Source organism: Oncorhynchus keta, chromosome 10 (assembly GCF_023373465.1).
Source record: "Oncorhynchus keta strain PuntledgeMale-10-30-2019 chromosome 10, Oket_V2, whole genome shotgun sequence".
NCBI classification, from domain to species: domain Eukaryota; kingdom Metazoa; phylum Chordata; class Actinopteri; order Salmoniformes; family Salmonidae; genus Oncorhynchus; species Oncorhynchus keta.
This window is the reverse complement of record NC_068430.1, coordinates 80,100,447-80,111,796: the sequence shown is the minus strand read 5'-3', so window position 1 is coordinate 80,111,796 and position 11,350 is coordinate 80,100,447. Positions and strand designations below refer to the sequence as shown.

Genomic DNA, 11,350 nt, shown 5'->3' with positions numbered 1-11,350 from the left:
GCCCACAAAATGAGGTGGAAACTGAGCTTCCTAACCTCCTGCCCAATGTATGACCATATTAGAGACACATTTCCCTCAGATTACACAGATCCACAAAGAATTAGAAAACAAATCCCATTTTTATTAGCTCCCACGTCTATTTGGTGAAATACCACAGTGTGTAATCACACAGCAGTTTCCACAAGAAATGGGCAACCAGTGAAAAACAAACGTCATTGTAAATATTTATTTTCTCTTATTTACTTTAACTATTTGCACATCGTTACAAAACTCTATATAGACATAATATGAAATAATGACATAATATGAAATAATGACATAATATGAAATAATGACACAATATGAAATATATTTATTATCTTGGAACTTGTGTGAGTGTCCATTTAACTTGCTTCGGCAACGTAACCATATGTTTCCCATAACAATAAAACCCCTTGAATTGAAAGGGAGAGAGCGGTAGAAAGAGAGAGGGAGAGAAAGAGAGAAGTAGTGAGATTTGTGTCCAATGCATGACCAGATATAGTTGATTCTGTCTATATTATCTGATAGCCTGATAACATTATATAACATCATAGTATAGTTGTCTGAAGGTGATAGAATGATGGAAGGGACAGATGCATCATACCAAATCAAATCAAATCAAATTGTATTTATCACATACACATGGTTAGCAGATGTTAATGCGAGTGTAGCGAAATGCTTGTGCTTCTAGTTCCGACAATGCAGTAATAACCAACAAGTAATCTAACTAACAATTCCAAAACTACTGTCTTATACACAGTGTAAGGGGATAAAGAATATGTACATAAAGATATATGAATGAGTGATGGTACGGAGCAGCATAGGCAAGATACAGTAGATGGTATTGAGTACAGTATATACATATGAGATGAGTATGTAAACAAAGTGGCATAGTTAAAGTGGCTAGTGTTACATGTATTACATAAGGATGCAGTCGATGATATAGAGTACAGTATATACGTATGCATATGAGATGAATCATGTAGGGTATGTAACAGTATATAAGGTAGCATTGTTTAAAGTGGCTAGTGATATATTTACATCATTTCCCATCAATTCCCATTATTAAAGTGGCTGGAGTTGAGTCAGTGTCAGTGTCAGTGTCAGTGTGTTGGCAGCAGCCACTCAATGTTAGTGGTGGCTGTTTAACAGTCTGATGGCCTTGAGATAGAAGCTGTTTTTCAGTCTCTCGGTCCCAGCTTTGATGCACCTGTACTGACCTCGCCTTCTGGATGATAGCGGGGTGAACAGGCAGTGGCTCGGGTGGTTGTTGTCCTTGATGATCTTTATGGCCTTCCTGTAACATTGGGTGGTGTAGGTGTCCTGGAGGGCAGGTAGTTTGCCCCCGGTGATGCGTTGTGCAGATCTCACTACCCTCTGGAGAGCCTTACGGTTGTGGGCGGAGCAGTTGCCGTACCAGGTGGTGATACAGCCCGCCAGGATGCTCTCGATTGTGCATCTGTAGAAGTTTGTGAGTGCTTTTGGTGACAAGCCGAATTTCTTCAGCCTCCTGAGGTTGAAGAGGCGCTGCTGCGCCTTCTTCACGATGCTGTCTGTGTGAGTGGACAAATTCAGTTTGTCTGTGATGTGTATGCCGAGGAACTTAAAACTTACTACCCTCTCCACTACTGTTCCATCGATGTGGATAGGGGGGTATTCCCTCTGCTGTTTCCTGAAGTCCACAATCATCTCCTTAGTTTTGTTGACGTTGAGTGTGAGGTTATTTTCCTGACACCACACTCCGAGGGCCCTCACCTCCTCCCTGTAGGCCGTCTCGTCGTTGTTGGTAATCAAGCCTACCACTGTTGTGTCGTCCGCAAACTTGATGATTGAGTTGGAGGCGTGCGTGGCCACGCAGTCGTGGGTGAACAGGGAGTACAGGAGAGGGCTCAGAACGCACCCTTGTGGGGCCCCAGTGTTGAGGATCAGCGGGGTGGAGATGTTGTTGCCTACCCTCACCACCTGGGGGCGGCCCGTCAGGAAGTCCAGTACCCAGTTGCACAGGGCGGGGTCGAGACCCAGGGTCTCGAGCTTGATGACGAGCTAGTCGATGAACAGCATTCTCACATAGGTATTCCTCTTGTCCAGATGGGTTAGGGCAGTGTGCAGTGTGGTTGAGATTGCATCATCTGTGGACCTATTTGGGAAGTAAGCAAATTGGAGTGGGTCTAGGGTGTCAGGTAGCGTGGAGGTGATATGGTCCTTGACTAGTCTCTCAAAGCACTTCATGATGACGGAAGTGAGTGCTACGGGGCGGTAGTAGTTTAGCTCAGTTACCTTAGCTTTCTTGGGAACAGGAACAATGGTGGCCCTCTTGAAGCATGTGGGAACAGCAGACTGGTATAGGGATTGATTGAATATGTCCGTAAACACACCGGCCAGCTGGTCTGCGCATGCTCTGAGGGCGCGGCTGGGGATGCCGTCTGGGCCTGCAGCCTTGCGAGGGTTAACACGTTTAAATGTCTTACTCACCTCGGCTGCAGTGAAGGAGAGTCCGCATGTTTTCGTTGCAGGCCGTGTCAGTGGCACTGTATTGTCCTCAAAGCGGGCAAAAAAGTTATTTAGTCTGCCTGGGAGCAAGACATCCTGGTCCGTGACTGGGCTGGTTATCTTCTTGTAGTCCGTGATTGACTGTAGACCCTGCCACATGCCTCTTGTGTCTGAGCCGTTGAATTGAGATTGTACTTTGTCTCTGTACTGACGCTTAGCTTGTTTGATAGCCTTGCGGAGGGAATAGCTGCACTGTTTGTATTCGGTCATGTTACCAGTCACCTTGCCCTGATTAAAAGCAGTGGTTCGCGCTTTCAGTTTCACGCGAATGCTGCCATCAATCCACAGTTTCTGGTTAGGGAATGTTTTAATCGTTGCTATGGGAACGACATCTTCAACGCACGTTCTAATGAACTCGCACACCGAATCAGTGTATTCGTCAATATTGTTATCTGATGCAATACGAAACATATCCCAGTCCACGTGATGGAAGCAGTCTTGGAGTGTGGAGTCAGCTTGGTCGGACCAGCGTTGGACAGACCTCAGCATGGGAGCTTCTTTTTTTAGTTTCTGTCTGTAGGCAGGGATCAACAAAATGGAGTCGTGGTCAGCTTTTCCGAAAGGGGGGCGGGGCAGGGCCTTATATGCATCGCGGAAGTTAGAGTAACAATGATCCAAGGTTTTTCCACCCCTGGTTGCGCAATCGATATGCTGATAAAATTTAGGGAGTCTTGTTTTCAGATTAGCCTTGTTAAAATCCCCAGCTACAATGAATGCAGCCTCCGGATAAATGGATTCCAGTTTGCAAAGAGTCAAATAAAGTTTGTTCAGAGCCATCGATGTGTCTGCTTGGTGGGGGATATATACGGCTGTGATTATAATCGAAGAGAATTCTCTTGGTAGTTAATGTGGTCGACATTTGATTGTGAGGAATTCTAAATCAGGTGAACAGAAGGATTTGAGTTCCTGTATGTTTCTTTCATCACACCATGTCTCGTTAGCCATAAGGCATACGCCCCCGCCCCTCTTCTTACCAGAAAGATGTTTGTTTCTGTCGGCGCGATGCGTGGAGAAACCCGCTGGCTGCACCGCCTCCGATAGCGTTTCTCCAGTGAGCCATGTTTCCGTGAAGCAAAGAACGTTACAGTCTCTGATGTCCCTCTGGAATGCTACCCTTGCTCGGATTTCATCAACCTTGTTGTCAAGAGACTGGACACTGTTCTCTGTGAAGGACCAACACTGATGTCTCCAGATGCCATAAATGTTGTAGAGAGGTTTGGGAGGGTTGTGGAGAGGTTAGAGGATGTTGTAGAGAGGTTTGGTAAGGTTGTGGAGAGGTTAGAGGATGTTGTAGAGAGGTTTGGTAAGGTTGTGGAGAGGTTAGAGGATGTTGTAGAGAAGTTTGGGGAGGTTGTGGAGGTGTATGGGGATGTTGTAGAGAAGTTTGGGGAGGTTGCGGAGGTGTATGGGGATGTTGTAGAGAGGTTTGGGAAGGTTGTGGAGGAGTAAGGGGAAGTTGTAAGGAGGTTTGGGAAGGTTTGTGGAGGTGTATGGGGATGTTGTAGAGAGGTTTGGGAAGGTTGTGGAGGTGTATGGGGATGTTGAAGAGAGGTTTGGGAAGGTTGTGGAGGTGTATGGAGATGTTGTAGAGAGGTTTGGGAAGGTGGTGGAGGTGTATGGAGATGTTGTAGAGAGGTTTGGGAAGGTGGTGGAGGTGTATGGAGATGTTGTAGAGAGGTTTGGGAAGGTGGTGGAGGTGTATGGAGTTGTTGTAGAGAGGTTTGGGAAGGTTGTGGAGGTGTATGGAGATGTTGTAGAGAGGTTTGGGAAGGTTGTGGAGGTGTATGGGGATGTTGTAGGGAGGTTTGGGAAGTTTGTGCAGACATGAGGTGACAGTTGACGGTCTAGTAGGAGCTGTGTGTAAAACGACAGAACAGGCATCCACAAATACTGTCACCATTTTGCTTTTCTCTAATGATGGTATCGATGATATACATGTCAATAGTCCAATCTACCTGCATCATCCCCATATTGTTATTATTTACTGTTCTGCTCTTTTGCACACCAGTATCTCTACTTACACACCAGTATCTCTACTTACACACCAGTATCTCTACTTACACACCAGTATCTCTACTTACACACCAGTATCTCTACTTACACACCAGTATCTCTACTTACACACCAGTATCTCTACTTACACACCATCATCTCTACTTACACACCAGTATCTCTACTTACACACCAGTATCTCTACTTACACACCAGTATCTCTACTTACACACCAGTATCTCTACTTACACACCAGTATCTCTACTTACACACCAGTATCTCTACTTACACACCAGTATCTCTACTTACACACCAGTATCTCTACTTACACACCAGTATCTCTACTTACACACCAGTATCTCTACTTACACACCAGTATCTCTACTTACACACCAGTATCTCTACTTACACACCAGTATCTCTACTTACACACCAGTATCTCTACTTACACACCAGTATCTCTACTTACACACCAGTATCTCTACTTACACACCAGTATCTCTACTTACACACCATCATCTCTACTTACACACCAGTATCTACTTACACACCAGTATCTCTACTTACACACCAGTATCTCTACTTACACACCAGTATCTCTACTTACACACCAGTATCTCTACTTACACACCAGTATCTCTACTTACACACCAGTATCTCTACTTACACACCAGTATCTCTACTTACACACCAGTATCTCTACTTACACACCAGTATCTCTACTTACACATCAGCATCTCTACTTACACACCAGTATCACTACTTACACACCTTCATCTGCTCATCATCATCTGCTCATCCATCACTCCAGTGTTAATCTGATAAATTGTAATTACTTTGCTACTGTGGCCTATTTTTTGCCTTACCTCCTCACACCATTTGCACACACTGTATATAGACTGTCTTTTTATATTGTATTCTTGACTGTATGTTTGTTTACTCCATGTGTAACTCTGTGTTGTTTGTCGCACTGCTTTGCTTTATCTTGGCCAGGTCGCAGTTGTAAATGAGAACTTGTTGTCAACTGGCCTACCTGGTTAAATAAAATAAAATACAGTACTCTGTAAAGTCTCTCCTCCTGTCTGTGGTCAGGTCTGATGGTATCTATGATATATACAGTACTCTGTAAAGTCTCTCCCCCTGTCTGTGGTCAGGTCTGATGGTATCTATGATATATACAGTACTCTGTAAAGTCTCTCCCCCTGTCTGTGGTCAGGTCTGATGGTATCTATGATATATACAGTACTCTGTAAAGTCTCTCCTCCTGTCTGTGGTCAGGTCTGATGGTATCTATGATATATACAGTACTCTGTAAAGTCTCTCCCCCTGTCTGTGGTCAGGTCTGATGGTATCTATGATATATACAGTACTCTGTAAAGTCTCTCCTCCTGTCTGTGGTCAGGTCTGATGGTATCTATGATATATACAGTACTCTGTAGAGTCTCTCCTCCTGTCTGTGGTCAGGTCTGATGGTATCTATGATATATACAGTACTCTGTAAAGTCTCTCCTCCTGTCTGTGTTCAGGTCTGATGGTATCTATGATATATACAGTACTCTGTAAAGTCTCTCCTCCTGTCTGTGTTCAGGTCTGATGGTATCTATGATATATACAGTACTCTGTAAAGTCTCTCCTCCTGTCTGTGGTCAGGTCTGATGGTGTGGACCAGTGTTGGTCTGGTAGTCATGGTGACAGTGTTAGGTCTGGTCCTGCTCCTGTTTTACAGACAGAGGAGAGGAACCAGGAGAACACTACCACCAGTCTACTCCAACACACAACCTGACCCTACTGGAGAGGTGAGATACAAGGAGGGTGTGTGTGTGTGTGTGTGTGTGTGTGTGTGTGTGTGTGTGTGTGTGTGTGTGTGTGTGTGTGTGTGTGTGTGTGTGTGTGTGTGTGTGTGTGTGTGTGTGTGTGTGTGTGTGTGTGTGTGTGTGTGTGTGTGTGTGTGTGTGTGTGTATAAATGTTTGTGAACCCTACCCTAGATCTGTGTCTCACAATGATCCTGTCTCGGAGCTCTACGGACAATTCCGTCGAGCTCATGGCTTGGTTTATGTTCTGACATGTACTGTCAACTGTGGGACCTTATATAGACAGATGTGTGCCTTTCCAAATCATGTCCAATCAATTGAATTTACCACAGGTGGACTCCAATCAAGTTGTAGAAACATCTCAAGGATGATTAATGGAAACAGGATGCATCTGAGCTCATTTTCGAGTCTTATAACAAAGGGTCTGAATACGTACAGTGGGGCAAAACAGTATTTAGTCAGCCACCAATTGTGCAAGGTCTCCCACTTAAAAAATGAGAGAGGCCTGTAATTTTCATCATAGGTACACTTCAACTATGACAGACAAAATGAGAAACAAAATCCAGAAAATCACATTGTAGGATTTTTACTGAATTGATTTGCAAATTATGGTGGAAAATAAGTATTTGGTCACCTACAAACAAGCAAGATTTCTGGCTCTCACAGACCTGTAACTTCTTCTGTAAGAGGCTCCTCTGTCCTCCACTAGTTACCTGTATTAATGGCACCTGTTTGAACTTGTTATCAGTATAAAAGACACCTGTCCACAACCTCAAACAGTCACACTCCAAACTCCACTATGGCCAAGACCAAAGAGCTGTCAAAGGACACCAGAAACAAAATTGTGTTTATTTACACTTTTTCTGGTTGTTTAGAGTCTTGTTGTTATGGTAACACTCCCCCACTGTCATCAACCATTAATATTAGTGTTTCCTGTTCAGAGTCTTGTTGTTATGGTAACACTCCCCCACTGTCATCAACCATTAATATTAGTGTTTCCTGTTCAGAGTCTTGTTGTTATGGTAACACATGCTAGAGAACTTTGCACCTGAGATCAGGGACCAATCCCTGCAGCCAACCTTCTCACTGTTCCTTTCCATTAGTGGTTAGGTTTAATACCAATCCCTGCTGCCAACCTTCTCACTGTTCCTCTCCATTAGTGGTTAGGTTTAATACCAATCCCTGCTGCCAACCTTCCCACTGTTCCTTTCCATTAGTGGTTAGGTTTAATACCAATCCCTGCTGCCAACCTTCTCACTGTTCCTTTCCATTAGTGGTTAGGTTTAATACCAATCCCTGCTGCCAACCTTCCCACTGTTCCTTTCCATTAGTGGTTAGGTTTAATACCAATCCCTGCTGCCAACCTTCTCACTGTTCCTTTCCATTAGTGGTTAGGTTTAATACCAATCCCTGCTGCCAACCTTCCCAACCTTCTGTTCCTTCCATTAGTGGTTAGGTTTAATACCAATCCCTGCTGCCAACCTTCCCACTGTTCCTTTCCATTAGTGGTTAGGTTTAATACCAATCCCTGCTGCCAACCTTCTCACTGTTCCTCTCCATTAGTGGTTAGGTTTAATACCAATCCCTGCTGCCAACCTTCTCACTGTTCCTTTCCATTAGTGGTTAGGTTTAATACCAATCCCTGCTGCCAACCTTCCCTCTGTTCCTTTCCTTTCCATTAGTGGTTAGGTTTAATACCAATCCCTGCTGCCAACCTTCCCACTGTTCCTTTCCATTAGTGGTTAGGTTTAATACCAATCCCTGCTGCCAACCTTCTCACTGTTCCTCTCCATTAGTGGTTAGGTTTAATACCAATCCCTGCTGCCAACCTTCCCACTGTTCCTTTCCTTTCCATTAGTGGTTAGGTTTAATACCAATCCCTGCTGCCAACCTTCTCACTGTTCCTTTCCTTTCCATTAGTGGTTAGGTTTAATACCAATCCCTGCTGCCAACCTTCCCTCTGTTCCTTTCCATTAGTGGTTAGGTTTAATACCAATCCTTCCAACCTCTGTTCCTTTCCATTAGTGGTTAGGTTTAATACCAATCCAACCTTCCCTGTTCCTTTCCAACCAATTCTGCAACTTCTCACTGTTCCTTTCCATTAGTGGTTAGGTTTAATACCAATCCCTGCTGCCAACCTTCCACTGTTCCTTTCCATTAGTGGTTAGGTTTAATACCAATCCCTGCTGCCAACCTTCTCACTGTTCCTTTCCATTAGTGGTTAGGTTTAATACCAATCCCTGCTGCCAACCTTCCCTCTGTTCCTTTCCATTAGTGGTTAGGTTTAATACCAATCCCTGCTGCCAACCTTCTCACTGTTCCTTTCCATTAGTGGTTAGGTTTAATACCAATCCCTGCTGCCAACCTTCTCACTGTTCCTTTCCATTAGTGGTTAGGTTTAATACCAATCCCTGCTGCCAACCTTCTCACTGTTCCTCTCCATTAGTGGTTAGGTTTAATACCAATCCCTGCTGCCTTCCCAATTAGTGGTTAGGTTTAATACTTCCTTCACTGTTCCTTTCCATTAGTGGTTAGGTTTAATACCAATCCCTGCTGCCAACCTTCCCTGTTCCTTTCCATTAGTGGTTAGGTTTAATACCAATGTTTCCTGTTCCTTTCCATTAGTGGTTAGGTTTAATACCAATCCCTGCTGCCAACCTTCTCACTGTTCCTTTCCATTAGTGGTTAGGTTTAATACCAATCCCTGCTGCCAACCTTCCCTCTGTTCCTTTCCATTAGTGGTTAGGTTTAATACCAATCCCTGCTGCCAACCTTCCCTCTGTTCCTTTCCATTAGTGGTTAGGTTTAATACCAATCCCTGCTGCCAACCTTCCCTCTGTTCCTCTCCATTAGTGGTTAGGTTTAATACCAATCCCTGCTGCCAACCTTCCCTCTGTTCCTCTCCATTAGTGGTTAGGTTTAATACCAATCCCTGCTGCCAACCTTCTCACTGTTCCTCTCCATTAGTGGTTAGGTTTAATACCAATCCCTGCTGCCAACCTTCCCTCTGTTCCTCTCCATTAGTGGTTAGGTTTAATACCAATCCCTGCTGCCAACCTTCCCTCTGTTCCTCTCCATTAGTGGTTAGGTTTAATACCAATCCCTGCTGCCAACCTTCCCACTGTTCCTCTCCATTAGTGGTTAGGTTTAATACCAATCCCTGCTGCCAACCTTCCCACTGTTCCTTTCCATTTGCCCGTTTCATTACTATCTGAATAAAGTGTCAAATAAACTTCTGGAAATTCGCTTTAAAGTAGTAACATTTTTCTGGAGAAGGACCCCCGTCTAGAGGTCAGGGGTCAATGACATTCATCAAGCAAATCTCAAGTGAGTTGCATTATTATGCAAACTTAGGGCACAGTTTTCGTGGTGTAAAATAGGTATTGTGTCACACAGATCCGCGCTCCCTTGCACAACTAAAATTGTGCCATAGTCACTTCCTGTTTCTGTGGCAGGAAAATCAAAGTCATGACATTGCATGAATAGTCACTTCATAGCAGCTTTGAGAAAAGCTAAGAAATGTTTTGCACCTTAAATATCTTGCGGCTTGAAAATGTCACCCATAATGTTGCCCCAGGATTCACAGTTCGATTTTACTGGGAGAAGAGTTTCACTACTCTGTCAGGAGTCATGTCGTCATGTTATGTAGCATTATATTGGATCTCTCCAATATGGTATCCATCCACTCGGCAGGATACAGTCCGAGTCAGAATTTCCGATGAGTCCTGTGTACTGGGTAGTGCTGTGGCTGAACCCCTTAACTTCTTTGGGCTAGGGGGCAGTATTTTGAAGTTTGGATGACAAACGTGTCCAAAGTAAACTGCCTGTTACTCAGGCCCAGAAGCTAGGATAAGCATATAAAATGTTTGTATGCTTTTGTAAGCGGGGCGCTGTCCTCAGATAATCGCATGTTATGCTTTTGCAATAAAGCCTTTTTGAAATCTGACTGTATAAACACAGACGTATACCTGCAGCTATTCAATAGCTTGGAGCAGCTAACTAGCTATCTATCCTCTCCATCTGGGTGCTCTCCTGCCCCCCACTCGGTTTGGCTTGTGCCAACTTTTGACAGTGTACCAACCTGGCCGGTACGCGGTTTGGTCTACCATTATTGCGGCGCTGAGGGTTTATCTTAGTATTCCATGTGACTTGTCTGTCCACCGGAACCCGAAGGCTAAGCCGACCCTGCAAGATCTGGAGACTAAGTTTAGCTCGTTTTCTGTTTACAGTTAAGACAGTAACTATCCTAGTTTCCCTTGGAAACTCACTTTTCAGCTACAGTATTATGGGCCGCCCCCAGGTGGTAAGGGTGGGTAACAACACATCCCCCACGCTGATCCTCAACACAGGGGCCCCTCAGGGATATGTGCTCAGTCCCCTCCTGTACTCCCTGTTCAATCATGACTTCACGGCCAGAGACGACTCCAACACCATCATTCAATTTGACGATGATCACCGACAATGACGAGACAGCCTATAGGGAGGAGGTCAGAGACCTGGCAGTGTGGTGCCAGGACAACAACCTCTCCCTCAACGTGATCAAGACAAAAGGGATGATTGTGGACTATAGGAAAAAGAGGACCGAGCACGCCCCCATTCTCATCGATGGGGCTGCAGTGGAGCAGGTTGAGAGCTTAAAGTTCCTTGGTGTCCACATCACCAACAAACTAACATTGTCAAAGCACACCTAGACAGTCATGAAGAGGGTACGACAAAACCTATTCAGCTACAGTAACACTGCGGTCTAAAAAGATTTGGCATGGGTCCTCAGATCCTCAAAAGGTTCTACAGCTGCATCATCAAGAGCATCCTGACTGGCTGCATCACTGACTGGTATGGCAACTGTAGTGCGAACGACCCAGTACATCACTGGGGCCAAGTTTCCTGCCATCCAGGAACTCTATACCAGGCAGTGTCAGAGGAAGGCCCAATAAATTGTCCAAGATTCCAGCCACCCTTGTCATAGACTGTTCTC

General features: G+C 44.7%; 1 protein-coding gene and 2 long non-coding RNA genes across 13 annotated transcripts in view; 2 read left to right on the top strand and 1 right to left on the bottom strand.

Annotated features, from left to right (window-relative positions):
- Positions 1 to 6,529, top strand: part of LOC127932479 (polymeric immunoglobulin receptor-like) — a 17,892-nt gene extending 11,363 nt beyond the window's left edge. The window contains exons 8-11 of one of the 11 annotated variants that reach the window (XM_052528194.1): positions 1 to 4,099; positions 4,184 to 5,841; positions 5,904 to 5,965; positions 6,152 to 6,529. The exon at positions 1 to 4,099 is cut by the window's left edge and continues 793 nt beyond it. The gene's annotated coding sequence lies outside the window, so the exon portion shown is untranslated. Of the gene's footprint in view, positions 4,100 to 4,183 lie in introns of all 11 variants that reach the window. The other 10 variants (XM_052528193.1, XM_052528196.1, XM_052528197.1 and 7 more) reach the window with 10 other exon arrangements.
- Positions 6,530 to 7,476: 947 nt separating this feature from the next.
- Positions 7,477 to 9,459, bottom strand: LOC127932492 (uncharacterized). The gene is made up of 6 exons (XR_008145628.1): positions 9,319 to 9,459; positions 9,034 to 9,147; positions 8,570 to 8,797; positions 7,915 to 8,204; positions 7,569 to 7,796; positions 7,477 to 7,511 (listed from the first exon to the last, which is right to left on the bottom strand). It is a non-coding gene; the product is annotated as an uncharacterized LOC127932492 (long non-coding RNA).
- LOC127932499 (uncharacterized) lies at positions 7,860 to 9,410 on the top strand. The gene is made up of 3 exons (XR_008145650.1): positions 7,860 to 8,002; positions 8,658 to 8,828; positions 9,293 to 9,410. It is a non-coding gene; the product is annotated as an uncharacterized LOC127932499 (long non-coding RNA).
- Positions 9,460 to 11,350: the final 1,891 nt, after the last annotated feature.